Source organism: Neltuma alba, unplaced genomic scaffold (genome assembly GCF_004799145.2).
Source record: "Neltuma alba isolate B1F8T4 unplaced genomic scaffold, ASM479914v2 tig00012123_pilon, whole genome shotgun sequence".
NCBI classification, from domain to species: domain Eukaryota; kingdom Viridiplantae; phylum Streptophyta; class Magnoliopsida; order Fabales; family Fabaceae; genus Neltuma; species Neltuma alba.
Genome location: NW_021636675.1, coordinates 63,093 through 79,175, shown reverse-complemented (window position 1 = coordinate 79,175; position 16,083 = coordinate 63,093). Strand labels below are relative to the sequence as shown.

Genomic DNA, 16,083 nt, shown 5'->3' with positions numbered 1-16,083 from the left:
CTGTCTGAAAAAAATGGACCAGAGAAATATTGGGCATTTTTGAGCATAGTCGCTTGTCAGGCACCATGTCTTTCCTTGTCCATTTAGCCCTGCTCTGAAAATATAAATAATTTTATTTAAAAAATAATATGCAAGCATATTACTGTGTTATTATAGTTTTTTAGTTACCTTGTTTTCAATAAACTATAGATAATTGGATGTTAATTATTTCTCATTTAATTAAGGATGGTGTGTTGAAACTCATTATGATGTGTTTGAATGTGTAAGTAATGTGAAATTATGATGAACTACTAATATTTATATTTATTTCTTTGAATATTATAATTTCTGTAATTTTGAATTACATTTGATGTTTAAAATGTTATTTACCAGTTATTGATTGAAGGTTTTTCCCTATATGATACGATGAATAAACATTTCTACTTGGACAAAGAAACCTATTCTGCTCAGCCTGCCTTTGCCCAGCCAAAAATGACTCGGGCTCTTTACGTGCGTAGATGGATGGTAGGCTGCAAAATGCTGTCCCCTTTTTTTTGGGCTTTGCATTGGGCCTCATCATGTGCAGCCATACGGTTAGCATATCCTCGCATTTCCTGTATTCATTGATGATAAACCCTAATACCCCTTTCGAAGCCCATGATCTATCTAAACAATGAGGCGAAAGACGTCTGGTGCCTCCTTCTACAAGGTATGCCTTCTCCAATTTCCCTCTCTTTCTTCGGTGTGCAGTCCGTCTTCGTTCCTTCCCTCTTTTCCTTATCTGCTTAGTTTTAAGTTCTCTGTTCCGAAAAGCATCATCGATGTTGTTCCTTCATTCAATCATATCAGCTCTATGCGGCCCCTACTCTGTTCTTGAAATTAGAAAGATTTCGAACTCAATTGAAGAGATCAAACGCTATGGGATTGGTATCTTACATTTTGTGCAAATAGGATTCGAAGGTCCTACTGTGTCTTTAGTGACTCTGACCTTCAAGATCAACTATTTTTGTTATGGGGGTCAGATGTCTTTTGTCTTTCTCTATTGGAGAAGATTTACTGGAACGGTGATTAAATGGATATTATATCCGCAGTTACAGTGATTAAAGGACTCAGTATCAATAATAAGACAACGTTGAGAAGCACTGGGCTTTTATGACATTCCAAAGGGAATAGATTATCACAGCATAATTAATGGTTTTTTTCCAGATATGTGTTATGACTTTCTGGAATTATATACGTGGTAAATCTTCACGGGGTAACATTTAATATGTTTTTCAAATAGGAAGTGTGGAGGATTGCCTTTAATTTAAAAGGATTACAGTTAAAACTTTCATGACAACTTGATTCAAAAGGGTTGCCATTTGGTTGGATGAGTTATGACACCTTAATCAATGACTTATGTAATACAACAGAAGAGAAACCATCATTAAATTGCCAATGCATGGATCCTTCACGAAGGTGTTACTGCAATTGTGGTTTTGAGGTTTCTCTATGTTGCAATGAAATGGTAGATATGGATCTATCATTTTTTACTTCAACATCTCAAATTGAATAAGCCATTCACGGTGGAGAGAATGCTAACTTCCAACTACCAAACGTAAAGCAGCTCTCTTAGTAATATGTGGAACGCTTATTCACGCTATGAGAAAGTGGATTACAAGGCAGGAAGCTTCTTCATGAAATGATCACCAGAGGTATTCAAGTGTTCATACTAATGTTGAAATTTGCCCGGTATTTGTTCCCACATGTTATACTTCTTTGTGATATTAGCAATTGTATTTTTGAGTCTTTGCTCAACTTTGTTCCTTTTTTCCTTTATAGTACTTAATTAATTGCCTGTATTCTCTTGGAGGGTGTTCAATTATTGCTCACTGACCAGTGATGTACGTTATATGGAACTCAAAGCTTCATTGAAACATGTTATTTACATTATCTCCTTGATTATGTTTACCATTTTGGTATAGTGTGCTGAATCATTTTTTTTTGTAGAACAAATGGGTAGAGGAACGAGCTTAGTTAAACGTTGGCACCCACTATTTTATTTTCCTTACTCGTGTAGTTGATTTGTTCTCCAAGAAATACTTCATGCTCTATAACTTTCCTGTTGTCATGTAATGGCTAAGATCTTTGGTAATTTCTCCATGGGATCAGTTGATCTGAAATCTGGTTAAAGCAGATTTAAATTCTTGATTTTATTTCTGAACCTTGACATTTGGCCCTATCATAACATCAGCTTTTTTGTCTTCTTTTTCTTCTCGTTATTATTGTTGGTTCTGAAATCAATGAAATTTTTAGATAGTTTATGACATGTTTGAAGAAGCAGAGTGTACTGGGACACATGCCCTGTTATCTGATTTTTCTCTACTTCAAGAACCACATTAATTTACCTAAGGCTGTTACTTCTATTTGTATCTCAGTTATGCGCATATTTAATGCATAACCTCTTATAAAATATCATGTACTGTTTTTGAATCATCATATTTCACATGTTGAGTCCTTTGCCTTCTTGTAAGCTGAATTTTTGAACCCTTTTTTAGGTAAGCAGAGGCATCCTCCGATTGGAGGCAAACCTTTTTTTTTTTTTTTTTTAAATAGAGGTGTTATGATCCAAGATGAGGAAGCCCGTTTGGGGGACATGGTCCAAAAGAAGAAATAGTAATGGTGATTGGGTGGCTGGGTCTCTAAGTTTCCGGGCGTGTGTTCTCCTATAGAAGCAGAAAAATGGATGCTGTTGATAGGAATGCGTACTGTTTGGGACCTTGGATTTCGCAAAGTCATTTGAATCTGATTCCAAGGAGATTATTGATGGGATTGACAGGAGTCCAGCTAACTGTCATGGTTTTTCTTCTGTTTGGCATCTGATTATCAGCATGAGGCAAAGGAACTGGATTTTACAGTTTCAATTGGCCCCTACAGAGGCTAACAAGGTAGCAGACAAACTTGCTAAAGATGGCCCAAGTAACCTGCATCGGTTCACTTTTATTTATATGGTTCCAGAGTCACTGAGCACCCTAGTGTAGAAAGATGTTTTGGGATCTTTGTCCCCTCGTTTGTGATTGATTAGGGCTCTGTCCTCTTTTATATCCCAAAAAAAGCACTGAATGCCCTATTTATGAGGTGGGGAGTTGGTTAGAAGAAGGGGACAAAAGAGACGATGCTGGGAATCATGAAGGACTGGTAGCACCTAGGAAAATTGATGCAGCGAAAGGGAATGACTTTAATGCACCACCACTGAGGTGTAGCACCAGCGCCAGGAATCCTCCACGCAAATGTAAAGAGGTCAAGGGTATTTAAGAGGGGTTTTGGCAGTCGGGAGAGTTAGCTTTTGTCTTGTTGGTTCTCTTCTTTGTGTACGTTTCTTTCCTCTCTGATATTTTCCCTTCTTTCTGGTATTTTCCCGTTTTATGCTATGCTAATATCAGTATTCTGCGCCAGTACTTGGCTTTGCTGATTGTAATTCTGTAGCCTGTGACAATGGTGCTTACTGTACTAGTCAGGCGACCCTTTATGGCTCTATTGAATAGAAGCAGAATTAGAGATACTTGCACTTATTTTGTTCTATCCGTATGCTTTTCCCCATTTGGAGAACATTACCAGGGTGTTCATTTTCACAAGGCTGTGTAAAACGTAAAGGCTAATGAGCTAATGGTAGCTTAGAACTGAAATTTTTAAAGAGAAATATCGGTGATGATTTAACGCTTTTTTCTGTGATGATGAATGTTCAGAGCTTCAAGTTTATATTGGAAACTTGCTCATCTGTTTACAAAGTTTTGCAACTTATTTTCCATTAATTAAGCCTGGTTAAGATCACTAAAATTTGATTTCAGTTTGCTTTGATAATATAACTATTCTTTCCATTCAAAACCAGTTGGTTTAGAGATTCAGTATCAACTTGATTTGCAGTTATCAGTGTATGCATCCTTTTTTATCTTCCATGGATTGCTAGTGTTCTCAATGAGGGTGAACAGCTGAACATAAGAATATTGTGACATTAGTGTTAATTATTTCCTGACAGTTAATAATGGGGGAAAACCTAAAAAATAACTATTGAATTTCAAAATTTTAATTCAGGAGTTACTATAAAAATATTTTGTTATTTGTTTAGTCCTTTTTTTTATTTTACGAATGTAGTAACTAATACTAATTTGAAATTTTGAAATTCAATAGTCATTTTTGAAAATTTTTCCTTAATAATATATAGGATAATTATAAAAATATATGCGCATAATGTTCATTGCTTTTGACTTTACATTTCCTTGAAGAAGAATCTATTTATGAAATATCAATATATTAGAGATGGAAGGCAAAAGAATTATTTGGTTTCTTAACTTAGTTTCGTTTTTTAACTTTAAAAAGTATATTTTTAATTTTTTAACTCTAAAATTATTGGTCTTAAATGAGTTAATTTTAGAAAATAAAATTTAATATGTTTGTATTTGAAAATGTTTCATTAATATTTAAAATGTTTACAGTTTTAGTGTTATGGAAGTAAATATATATTTTTTGAAGATGAAGGACCGAAACGAAGCCCTGTATGAGGTTAACTATTAAAAGTATAGTTCTTGTTAGGATAGAATTGCATCCTATTGTGTTTGTATATGATGTTTATACTTTATACCGATAGAATTCAATTGTATTTGAATAATTAATTCGTATACTTTTTTTCCATAGGATTTGTACTGTGTCAGAACTAATAGTTATTGAAGTTGGAATCCTAGCGAAAATAAATTAAAGGCGTCTTAATAACCAAAAGAGAAAACTAATCCTGTAATCCTTATAATTTTATTAAATGTTGAATCGGGTCCTTATAACTTTTTTTTTCCATTAAATCTTTATTATTTATTTTGTTAATCTAAAATAAATGTAATATCTTAACTGTAAATTTTTTTAAAAATAAATTTTTTTTAAAAATCACTAGTAAAAGATTTTGAATCTGAACCATTAAAACTAATTTTGAATAATTTAGATTTCATCGTAATGATGAGCATCATGATGATCATTATTGTGATAAGCACTAAAACTAGTTCTGTGCTAAATGAGAGAGACGGTGTGCCCGGATATCACATCATTCACTGTCAACGTATCTAATAACTTCACTAACAGAAGGATGAGCGTAGTTAATAGAATAAATAATAAAGATTCAATAAAAAAAAATTATAAGGATTTGATTCAAAATTTGATAGAGATATAAGAATTGCTGAATTAGTTTTTCCTAAACAAAAAAAATATAAAAGGAGTCATATTAAATATTAATTGATAGATTTCGTCTTCGTTAAGTAGTGCAACATTTTTGCACTTTATATGCTGCTTGCCTAACCAACAAAAAAAAAAAAAAAGAACCTCTTATACAACTTCAACCAACATCTACTTAATTTCTCACTTAACAATCACTAACAAACCTCACATAAAGTTTAACCCCACAACCAAAATAAAACCAGGCACATTTCAAACTCATAGAAGCAAGTGGTATTATTGACAATGGCATGAAAGAAGTTTTGTTTAGAGAGAACAAAAGGTCAAATATTCCCGTCAACTCTTTGTTTTGGGGGTGGTGAGAAAATAGATAAAACCGTAATGGAGAAGGCGATAGAAGCTACGGTCATGCTTGGATCTACCTTTAGGATAAAAAAAGCACTTAGAAAATTATGCAATGTACGGTACAGGCTGGCTTATTTGAAGAGAAAGATGTGTTTGGATTAGTGTTCAGTATGAATGAGCTTTTACGCAAAACTGACTTTTTTTCCAGTGCAACTTTTGGATGTTTCGTTTTTTTGCTATGAACACTTGGTATCTTGAGTCAGGCCATCTTTCAGGCATAACAACAAGCTCAGATTAATCCGAATCGAGGGATGACAGGAACCATTAAGGTTGGCGTCCCTGACCCCTAAAATGCTGCATTCACAAGTTTCGAACATGAGACCCGTCGTTAAGTTAGAATAGCTCCAGCTAGTTGATCTAATCGTCAAGTTAACTTTTGGACACTTTTAGTTGCATGATATATTTTCGAGTCATTCTAGGAGAAGCTATGGAGGTAGTAATCATACATTGTAAAAAGTTAAAATTACATTTTAATATGTTTTTATAATATTTTTTTATTTTTAATATTTTTTTATGCATTATCTATTTACATATATATATTTTTATTCATTAGAAAAATGTAGAATAACTTTTTTAATATGTTTTTATATTATTGCATAAATTTTACATTTATTTAGGTATAATTTTAATAAATTTACCCAATAATTTGAATTTTTTTCTAAGAAGAAAAAATTAACTAATAAAATTTAATTTATTATTTTTCTAAAATTTATCAAATTGTATATGTGTAATATATTAACTTTACTCCTTAATATAAAAGCCCAAAAGACTAATTTGAACAAATTAAAAAAAGCTAAACAAATTACTTAATTATATGTTACATGATCTCTCTAAAATACTTATATGTATCACTAACTTTTTCAAATTAGTTAACTAAGTCTCATATAAAAACTTATACCCTTTTTAGTCTTTTTATATTCACTATCTATCTAAACAAGTTTCAATTTTTCAAACTGACTTTTTATAAATGCCAATCTAAACATAAATTATATTATACTAAAGGGGTGTTTAGACACCATAAAAAGTGCTTTTCAGAAGCACTTTTCCACAAATCAAGATAAACTCCTCAATATATTTACTTCGTATACCGTAAAATTATTTTTAAAACTATAGTTTTGATTCTATCCAAACACTCCTTAATTGACTTTTACTCCAACTCATATTTATAAAAATTAAATGAAATAAAAATCAATCTAAACACACCCTGCAATGACGAGAGCCAATGACGAAAACATAGACATTGCGGTCACTTCCTTCTTCAGCATGATGAGCACTAGTTGATGCAAAGTGTGTTTTACTTTAAGGTGGCTAAAAAAAAGTTGTGTAGCAGTTTTGAAATTGATGTAGATACTATTGTAAATATTGTGTATGGGTGTGTCAAAGGAAGAGTCCCAAATTGCTTGGGGTTGTGGAGGTCCAGGTAATAAGTTATCTTGGATTACTAAATGGGCCAAAAGGAGAAGCGAGCCCGCATGCACAATAGGCCACCAGAGATAAATCCGACAATTTCCCTTCACCCCTTGTGCACGAGTCAAATGCAGTACTGACCACTTTATTGGAAATATCTATCTAAATTTTAATTATAATTATGTCTCTTCAATGTTTGTAACCGAAGATTTTATTCATCTTAAATGGTCATTAAACAAGTCAATTATGACATGAAATTGCTCATTTAATTATGAATTAATTCTCATTAAGTGCGTTTAAATATGTCCAATGGTATTGTGATCCGTAGCCTTTAAAAAGGGTATAAGACCGACGTTCAAAGAGTACTGCCATGCTCTGAGTTTTCAGGCAACTCTCTTTCCTCCTCTGGTGTTTTGCCTTACTGAGTTCTTTTATCTTTTGCTGTTATGCTCACCCTATTCTTACAAGAAGCATCCGTTTTATCCTGGAGAGTGCCGCTTCTTGCTTTGCCGGTAGTTGCAGAATAGCTCTTACGGACAGTGTCTATAAGACACAACTCAGATTTATCATTTATCTGCAGGTGTTACCATCAACAGGATTTGTAGAACATCACAGAGGAGCCGAAAGATCTGTTGAATTTTGGAAAATTTAGGAGCTGCAGCCAACAGATACAGCTGATGTAAAAATATCAGGTACTACTGTTAAATATTTACAGTTTTTTCAGTAAGTTCTATTAGACAAGTTCAATTTTGCATCTCAAAATGAAAGCATATGTTTCTTAAAATTAAACCAAGCTCAAATTGAAGTAGTTAGCTCCCATGAGGCTATGACAACTATGAAATAACAGGTCCTTTTTTTTTTCTGGCCAAAAGATTTAAGGAGAATTGTCATTCAGTACTAAGGAAGAAATACAATTGCAAAAGATACATGGAGCAGTGACAACTTTTAGAGGAGTAAATAGCAATTACTTACTTGTTATTGAAATTTATTGGTAATTATTTTATTTATTTGGTATCTCATTATAATTCTCCCAAAGATATATTGATATAAATAGTCACCTCCTAAAACTGACTTCTCCGCAACTCAACTTAAATTATTGTTCATAAGGAAAATATGACTTGATTAAAAAAAAGAAAAAGCCAGTCCTTTGATGATCGTTTTCTTCTTTCTCTTCTGATGCCTTTTCCCTTGTCTCCATTGTCAGAGCTTACCTTTAGAATTCAAATTCAAAATTCCAAATGTTTCTCTCCAAATATTAGAGGGTGATCGAAATTGGCACCACCAAGAATGTGTGGAGATATGGTGACCATGAAGGCAACGAGAGAAGCAACGGCAAGATGACGAGGTGAGCTAATATCCCTTTGCACGCACTTTTATTCCTTTCTACTTTGGTTTTTGGTTCTTTCATTTTTATTTTTGTATTCAAATATAGTTTTCTACTTTTCATTATGAGTTCTTCATTTTTCCTGACTTTCTATTATTCGAAGGAAAAATGAATCACCTCTTCATTAGGAACATAAAAATGGCCACACAATCATATTCAAGCCAGTGGCCTCCCCAAAATATTAAAAAGGTTTATAATCTTCCCCCATTCTCCCCTTCGTTTTTGTTCTCTCCCCTTTTTCCTTCTTCCTTAATTTTGTTTTCATTTTTGAATGGTGGATCAAATTAAAGAACAAGTTCCCATGGTTTTCTCTCTTTATTTCCTCTTCGTGTTATGAATATGTGCTAAGTGCTGTATATTTGCAGACAATCTGAAGTTCTTTTTTATTCTGGAAGGTTTCTTCATTTCTTGAATGATGGATAAGGTGCATTATTTAGATAGAAAACTATTAGCACTGGAAGTTATATAATGCTTTGTTGCACAACTTTCAGGTATGAAAAAGCATAAGAGGCCTTTGAATTGATGAGTTTTAATATCATGAACATTTTTTTAATTTTTGAAGGATCTAAAGATGAAAAATTTAAACAGATCTACAAAATTTTGTTTAACAGAATATTTTCCCTAGCACGTGCCAAATTCATGCAGTAAATTCCAGTGAGAACGATGTAAAAATTATGCGGACTAATTTAGGAAATTATTATTATTATTTTATCGTTTTATAAAATCAACTATTTATATATATATATATATATACTTCCTCCGATCCTTAATATAAAAGCTAGATAATTAATTCAAATATATTAAGAAAATTAGCTAAGTTAGTTATTTGTGGTGTTGATCTTTGCAAATTATTCTCTTCAATCATATGCATCTAATGATTAGAATTATCTCTTGATGAAAATTCTTTGTAATTAATAGGAATATTTTGAGAAAAGATGAAAGACAAAATGGATTGAGGTGTTATATTTAAAATCCAATTCTCAATCATTTCTTATATTAAGGACCAGGGATAGTATCATTAGTAGCGGCAAAAATAATATATTCTAAAAATTCACCGCTAACGCTGAGATAAGAAACTTTGTTACAACATAACTAATCGCCTCTCAAGTCAAGACAATAAATTTCATCAATTTAACAAATAAAATGATAGAACTGAGCAAAAATCCATATTCTTCTCATAAACCAAAATAAGTATTGATGTAAAACAGAAGGGAGAAAGAGAAAGAGAAGGAGATTAGAGAAGAATATTAGAGAGAAAAGGAGAGCAGAGATGAGAACGGGAGTGGAAGAAAACTATCTGATACGTTCAAAAGCCAAGTCTGATTACAACTGAAACCCTAGACTATTTATAATAGTTTAATTAAAATAAATAAAAGAAAGAAATAAAATAAATAAAAGAAATAAAATGAGGGGAGTGGGGTGAATGGAGTAACTGCCCACTCTCTAAAATACAAAAATAATTAAACAAAATAAAACAATAATAAAATAATTAGTTAATCTGTGTCATTTCTCCCCGGGTTGGAAGAACTCGCCACTGGAGAGTTGGACAGCTGGAAGTCATCAAGGAAGGCGGGGTCTATACGACGAAATTCGTCCTCGGTAAGCCACGTGGCGTCTGCATCAGTGCAGCATTTCCAACGAACAAGGTAACGACTGATGGAACCTGTTGGAGTAGATATCATCTGCTCATCCATCACGGCGTCAATGGCTGGGGCAGGCGGCCCAACCTTGGGCAACGGTGGAGTTGGGGCTTGGTGGGTCGAGGTACCTACAGAATCATCAGAACACAAAGGGGGCGGCTCGAAAGTGCCCCGATAAGGAACAAGATCCTCAACATTAAATACTAGACTGATAGCCATATCTGGAGGTAACTCTAATAAGTATGCATTGGGCCCTAACTTCTTGGAAATGCAAAATGGGCCAAAGGCACGGGCATGCAGCTTCTTCTAAGGCCTCTTTGGGAAACGCTCAAGCCGTATACGAGCCATGACAAGATTACCAATATCGAACTCCTGGTGACGTCGATGGACATCAGTAGCTACCTTATACCTGTCATTATTTAAAGTTAACTTACACCTAACCTCAGCATGAATATCGTGAAGGCGATGTGCAAAAGTCTCAGCGGACTCAGAAAGGCGAGCAGACAGGGGAAGGGGAACAAGGTCAACAGGCTGCTTTGGGTTGTAACCCTGAACAATTTGGAATGGGCTTTTGCCAGTGGATCTATTGACTGAGTTATTGTAAGCAAATTCAGCTATAGGCAAGACTAAATCCCAGTTACCAGGCTTATCGCCAACTAAACTACGGAGCAGGCCACCTAAGCTACGGTTAGTCACTTCAGTCTATTCGGCAGTCTGAGGGTGGAAAGCAGACGAGAACTTCAGTTCTATATCGAATAGCTTCCAAAAGGTCTTCCAGAAATAGCTGACAAACTTGACATCCCCATCAAAGATGATAGTGGTAGGCAAACCGTGAAGACGCACAACCTCTCGAAAGAAAAGCTTTGCTAGATGTGAGGCATCGATAGTCCTACTGCACGGAATGAAATGTGCCATCTTCAAGAATCTATCAACCACAACTAAGACAGAGTCGTGCCCTCTCACTGTCTTAGGCAACCCAAGCATGAAATCCATGCTAATATCCTTCCAAGGTCCTCAGGCTCAAGAAGAGGCGTGTACAATCCAGTATTCCTCTTCTTTGCTTTGGCCGTATGGCATGTACGACACTGGGAAAGGATTCGAGCAACATCACGCTTAAGGAAAGGCTAGTAGAACCTATCTTCAACCAGGACTGTAGTCTTCTGAACGCCGAAGTGTCCGGCTAACCCTCCCGCATGCAATTCCCAAATGAGAAAATCGTGCAGTGACATGCGGGGAATACACAATCTAGACCATGGAACAGGTAGCCATTATCGATCATGAAATCCACATGATCGTGGCTGTTGCCATCTTTAAGCTCATCATAAATGATGCCAAAGTCAGGACACGAAGTGTACTCATCCTTGAGCCTGTCAAAGCCCACGAAATTAACCGTCACGGTGTTGAGAATGTGGATTCTCCGGCTAAGGGCATCAGCTACTTTGTTCTCTACCCCTGGACGGTGCTTGACCACGAAGGTAAATTCTTGAATGAACTCGCTCTACTTGGCATGTTTGGCATTCAAGTGCCATTAGGAGCTAAGGAACTTGAGAGACTGGTGGTCTGAGTAGATGATAAACTGTTGGGGAAGGAGATAGTACTTCCAATGTTCCAAAGAGCGAACAATGGCGTAGAACTCCTTGTCGTATGTGGAGTACTTTTGCTTGGCCTCATTAAGCTTATCACTGAAGTAGGCAACAGGGTGGCCTTCTTGGCTTAGAATGCCTCCTATCCCAACCCTGGATGCGTCGCAAGCAACTTCAAAGCACTTGTTGAGATCAGGCAAAGCCAGGACGGGAGCACTCAAGAGTTTCTCCTTAATAGTGTTGAAAGTTGTGGAGGCCGTGGGAGTCCAATTGAACTTATCCTTCTTCAGGCAATCAGTAATTGGCGACATAAGGGTGCTGAAGTCTCTGATGAAATGCTAATAGAAGAATGTAAGCCCATGGAAGTTGCGGGCTTCATGCAGTGTTTGCGGTTCTAGCCAATCTTGGATAGCTTGAACTTTTGCAGGGTCTGCGGACAAGCCTTGTTCTGAGATGATGAATCCGAGAAACATAACTTGATTTTGTAGGAAGGAGCACTTTGGTAGGTTGAGATAAAACTTCTCCTTCCTAAGGGTCAGAAGCACTTGTCTAAGGTGGTGCAAGTGGTCATCTCTGGACTTAATAAAAACCAGAATGTCATCAAAGTAGACAACCACGAACTTTCCTAGATAGAGCTACAACATATGCGTCATCACTCACATGAATGTTCTCGGGGCGTTCGTTAAGCCAAATGGCATAATGAGCCACTCGTACAGTCCATCTTGTGTCTTGAATGCAGTCTTCCACTCATCTCCTAGTCTGATTCGAATTTGATGGTAACCACTATGAAGATCGAGCTTGGAGAACCACTTAGATCTAGACACTAAATCAAGCATGTCCTCTAACCTAGGGATCGGGAACCTATACTTGACAGTTATCTTGTTGATGGCTTGACTATTAACACACATTCTCCACGAGCCATCTTTCTTCGAAGTCAGAAGGGCAGGGACAGCACAAGGATTAAGGCTGTGCTGGATGTAGCCCTTCTCAAGCAAGCCGTTAACCTATCGATTGAGCTCTTCCCGATCTTTAGGGTTCATCCTGTAGTGTGGAAGGCTGGGGAGCTGTGATCCTGGAACCAAATCGATTGTATGTTGGATGTTCCTCATGGGTGGCAAGTCAGGAGGTAACTCCCTAGGTCAACATCCTTAAACTCATCCAAGAGTTGGGTCACTTCTTTTGGAAGGTTGTCAGGTGTTGGTACAGGAGGAGAAATGACTTTGGAAACAACGGCAAGGACGATATCAACCTTTCTACTTTCTTCGATGAACTGCTTCTCCGTAAGGAGGTGAAGGTTGATAGGCTTAGAGGTGGATCCCTTCGTGGGGCTTGGACCTTTTGCTTTCGGCTCAAGCTTCACAGGACGGAGTAAGATGGTCTTGCCCTTATGTTTAAAGATATGGTTGTTCGCTCGGCCCTGGATAGTGACATCATGGTCATATAGCCACGGGCATCCTAAAAGAATGTGAGATACATCCATAGGGATCACGACACACAAAACATCTTCCTTGTAGTCACCCAAATAGAGTGGGACACGACACTGCTGAGTGATAAGCAACGAAGTATTGTCAACCCATGCAACTCAGAAAGGCTTAGCAATTTGCTAAGTCTTAAGACCAAGACGATCAATACCTCGACTAGAGATCACATTCCTTTCACTTCCACTGTCAATAACTAACTTGCATGACTTATCACCGCACTTCACAAAGGTATGGAAGATGCTGTTCCGTTTCCATGAGTCATCTGGTGTTGGGACAGTCAGGAGTCATCGCATCACTCCGATATGACCTGATGGCATGTCGTCACAATTAATCTCTTCGTCCACATCAGAAGGAATATTGACAGGGTCAATGACTACATCTGGCATGCTCTCGAGTAGCGCATCATCTTGAGATTCGATAAGCAATGCACACTATGGGCACTTTGAAGCGATGTGTCCCCTAGAGTGACACTTGAAGCACTCTATCGATGAGCTACTTGTGCGAGCGTTTGAGGCTGATGACTCTCTTGGTCTAGAAGCGCTTGGCCCTAAAAGTTGTTAACTTACCCGTTGATTGGCTGAAGTAGCGGAGCTGCGTGTTGGATGAGACTCTAATCCAGAGAAGCTGGGACGCCTGAAGGAGGGATACTCAGGCACGGAGTCAATGTCGATAGCTTTATGATATGCTTCCTCTAAAGTGTAAGGACGGTTTACTCTGAGCTCCCTCTGTATGTCATCCCTAAGGCCGCTGATGAACCTCTTAATAACCACAAAACTCGGCTCGTTTAAGTCATTACGGATCAGAAGGTTATCATATCGAGAGACGTAGTCAGCTGCCGATAAGGTTCCTTGCTTAAGGTTGTTCAATTAGTTGAAAAGCGTGCTTAAGTGACTGACCGGTGCGTACTTTTCCTTAAGCTTCAACTTCATCTCCTCCCAAGTAGTGACAAGAGGTTGCCCTAAGCGTTCAAGGTTCGCTTGGACATACTGCCAATACTTCCTTGCAGATCCTACGAGCTTCATCTTGGTAAAACGAATGCGCTGTATGTCACTCATATTGTACCACTCGAAGTAGTCGTCCATGGTGGCTAACCAATCGAGGAAGGCATTCACGTCTAAACGACCATCAAAGTCAGGTGCCTCAACTTTAACCCTCTTCGTCGCATCATCATTGTAGTCTTGTCGAGGTGTATCTCGGTATCGTCTGGGCAATGACGGGTCTCGTCCATACCTAGGGTGCGTGGCGTATCCTCCATAGGCTCGTTGGTTCGCAACATGGGATTCGTAGTGAGCCTTTGTCCCTTGCTCATCCCATGGGTTGTCCTCTTCCTCGAACTGTGGGGGAAGGGTCTCAACGTGTAGCGGTTTAGCCTGCGGGTTACGCGGCCCTATAGATAGTTGGGAGCCTCTAGTGTGAGATAGTCCAATGGTGTCGAGCTTAAGGTGTGCTTGATTGGTCTCAGGGACATTTCTAAGAATCCCTTCTACACCCTTACTAAAGACCTGCCTATTAATCCTTAAGAGAGAATCCCTAATCTCCTGCTGGGAGGTCCTAAGCTCTTGATTAGCTATCTTAAGCTCTTGAGTAGTGGCTCTAAGCTCCTGACACTAGGAGTTATATTCTTGCTTAATTTCAGCCAAAGATTTCTTAAGGCATTTGGTAAGTTCATTCTGTTTTAGTTCAAAGGTCTGAAGTTTCTGGTCCATTTGGGATTGAAGGGAGCTAACACGAGGTTCTAAAGATTGAAGTGCTTAGTCTAAGGTGTCTTGTCTATTTTCAATATCACGAATAGTCATGCAATAGATAGATGAAAGCTAACAACAAATAATGAAGCAAGTAAAGAGCTACTAATAAAATGAAAATAAATTCTCTCTCTCTCTCTTTGCCTTTTTTTGCCTTCTTTTTTTCTCTTTTTTTCTTTTTTTCCCCTCTCTCTTTCACTTTTTTTAATAACAATAATATAAAACCAAATTAAACAAATGGAAATGCTAATAAAATATAATATCTACCGTAAACAATAATCAATAGATTGGCAAAAGCAAAATAGTAACCTCTAGTATGTCAAACTAGTCACAGTAAATTAAAGAGAGGGTCAACTGTGCCTTACTAACGCACTTAAAGAGACTAGAAAACTAAAAATTACCCCAATAGTGTCTAAATGATTCTGTGGCTGAAGTGAAAATTTTGACAAAATCTGGGTTTGGAAGTGTAATCTCCTCGAACGAATTGGGTCAGACCCTAAAATTTCAAAATCTGGGGCAAAGCCGAAATTTTCTGGAAAATATGGGTCAGAATGCGTAAATTTCGCTAAAAACCGAATTTGGAACTGCAGAAGCCACGGAGGCGGGTAGGTCTCACGCGCAGAGACTATGACGGTGCGTGGAGGCGCGTGGAGGACTTTCTGACAGTGAAACTCTGGGTTTGAATCGCGTTGCCCCTTGCGAACCCAATGGAGGTGGTCTCGTGTTGATCGGACGTTGGAAAAGCGAGATCTGGGCCTCTGAAGTGACTCTGACGGTGACTCTGCGTAGGGGAGGAGTTTGCGTCGTGCGGGATGATTTTTGACAGTTCTTGACAGCGAATCACGTGGGTTTGGATGGGTTGTTACCGAAGTAAGAGATGATGGTGATGGAATAGCAAGATGTGGCTGAACAGAGGTGTACGACAGTAGTAAGCGACGGCTGTGGATTTTTGTGGACTAAGGGTGCGTTTGGATGTTAGGAATGGGAGAAATTACTCACACAGGGATCACAACCAGGCTCTGATGCCAAAATTGTTGTAAAACAGAAGGGAGAAAGGGAAAGAGAAGGAGATCAGAGAAGAATATTAGAGAGAAAAGGAGAGTAGAGATGAGAATGGGAGTGGAAGAAAACTATCTGATACGTTCAAAAGCCAAGTCTAATTACAACTGAAACCCTAGACTATTTATAATAGTTTAATTAAAGTAAATAAAAGAAAGAAATAAAATAAATAAAAGAAATAAAATGAGGGGAGTGGGGTGAGTGGGGTGA

At 37.3% G+C, this 16,083-nt stretch overlaps 1 long non-coding RNA gene across 1 annotated transcript; it reads left to right on the top strand.

Moving 5' to 3' along the window:
* Positions 1-593: 593 nt before the first annotated feature.
* Positions 594-3,540, top strand: LOC114723057 (uncharacterized). Its single transcript, XR_003738207.1, has 2 exons — positions 594-1,673; positions 2,517-3,540. It is a non-coding gene; the product is annotated as an uncharacterized LOC114723057 (long non-coding RNA).
* The last annotated feature ends 12,543 nt before the right edge of the window (positions 3,541-16,083 follow it).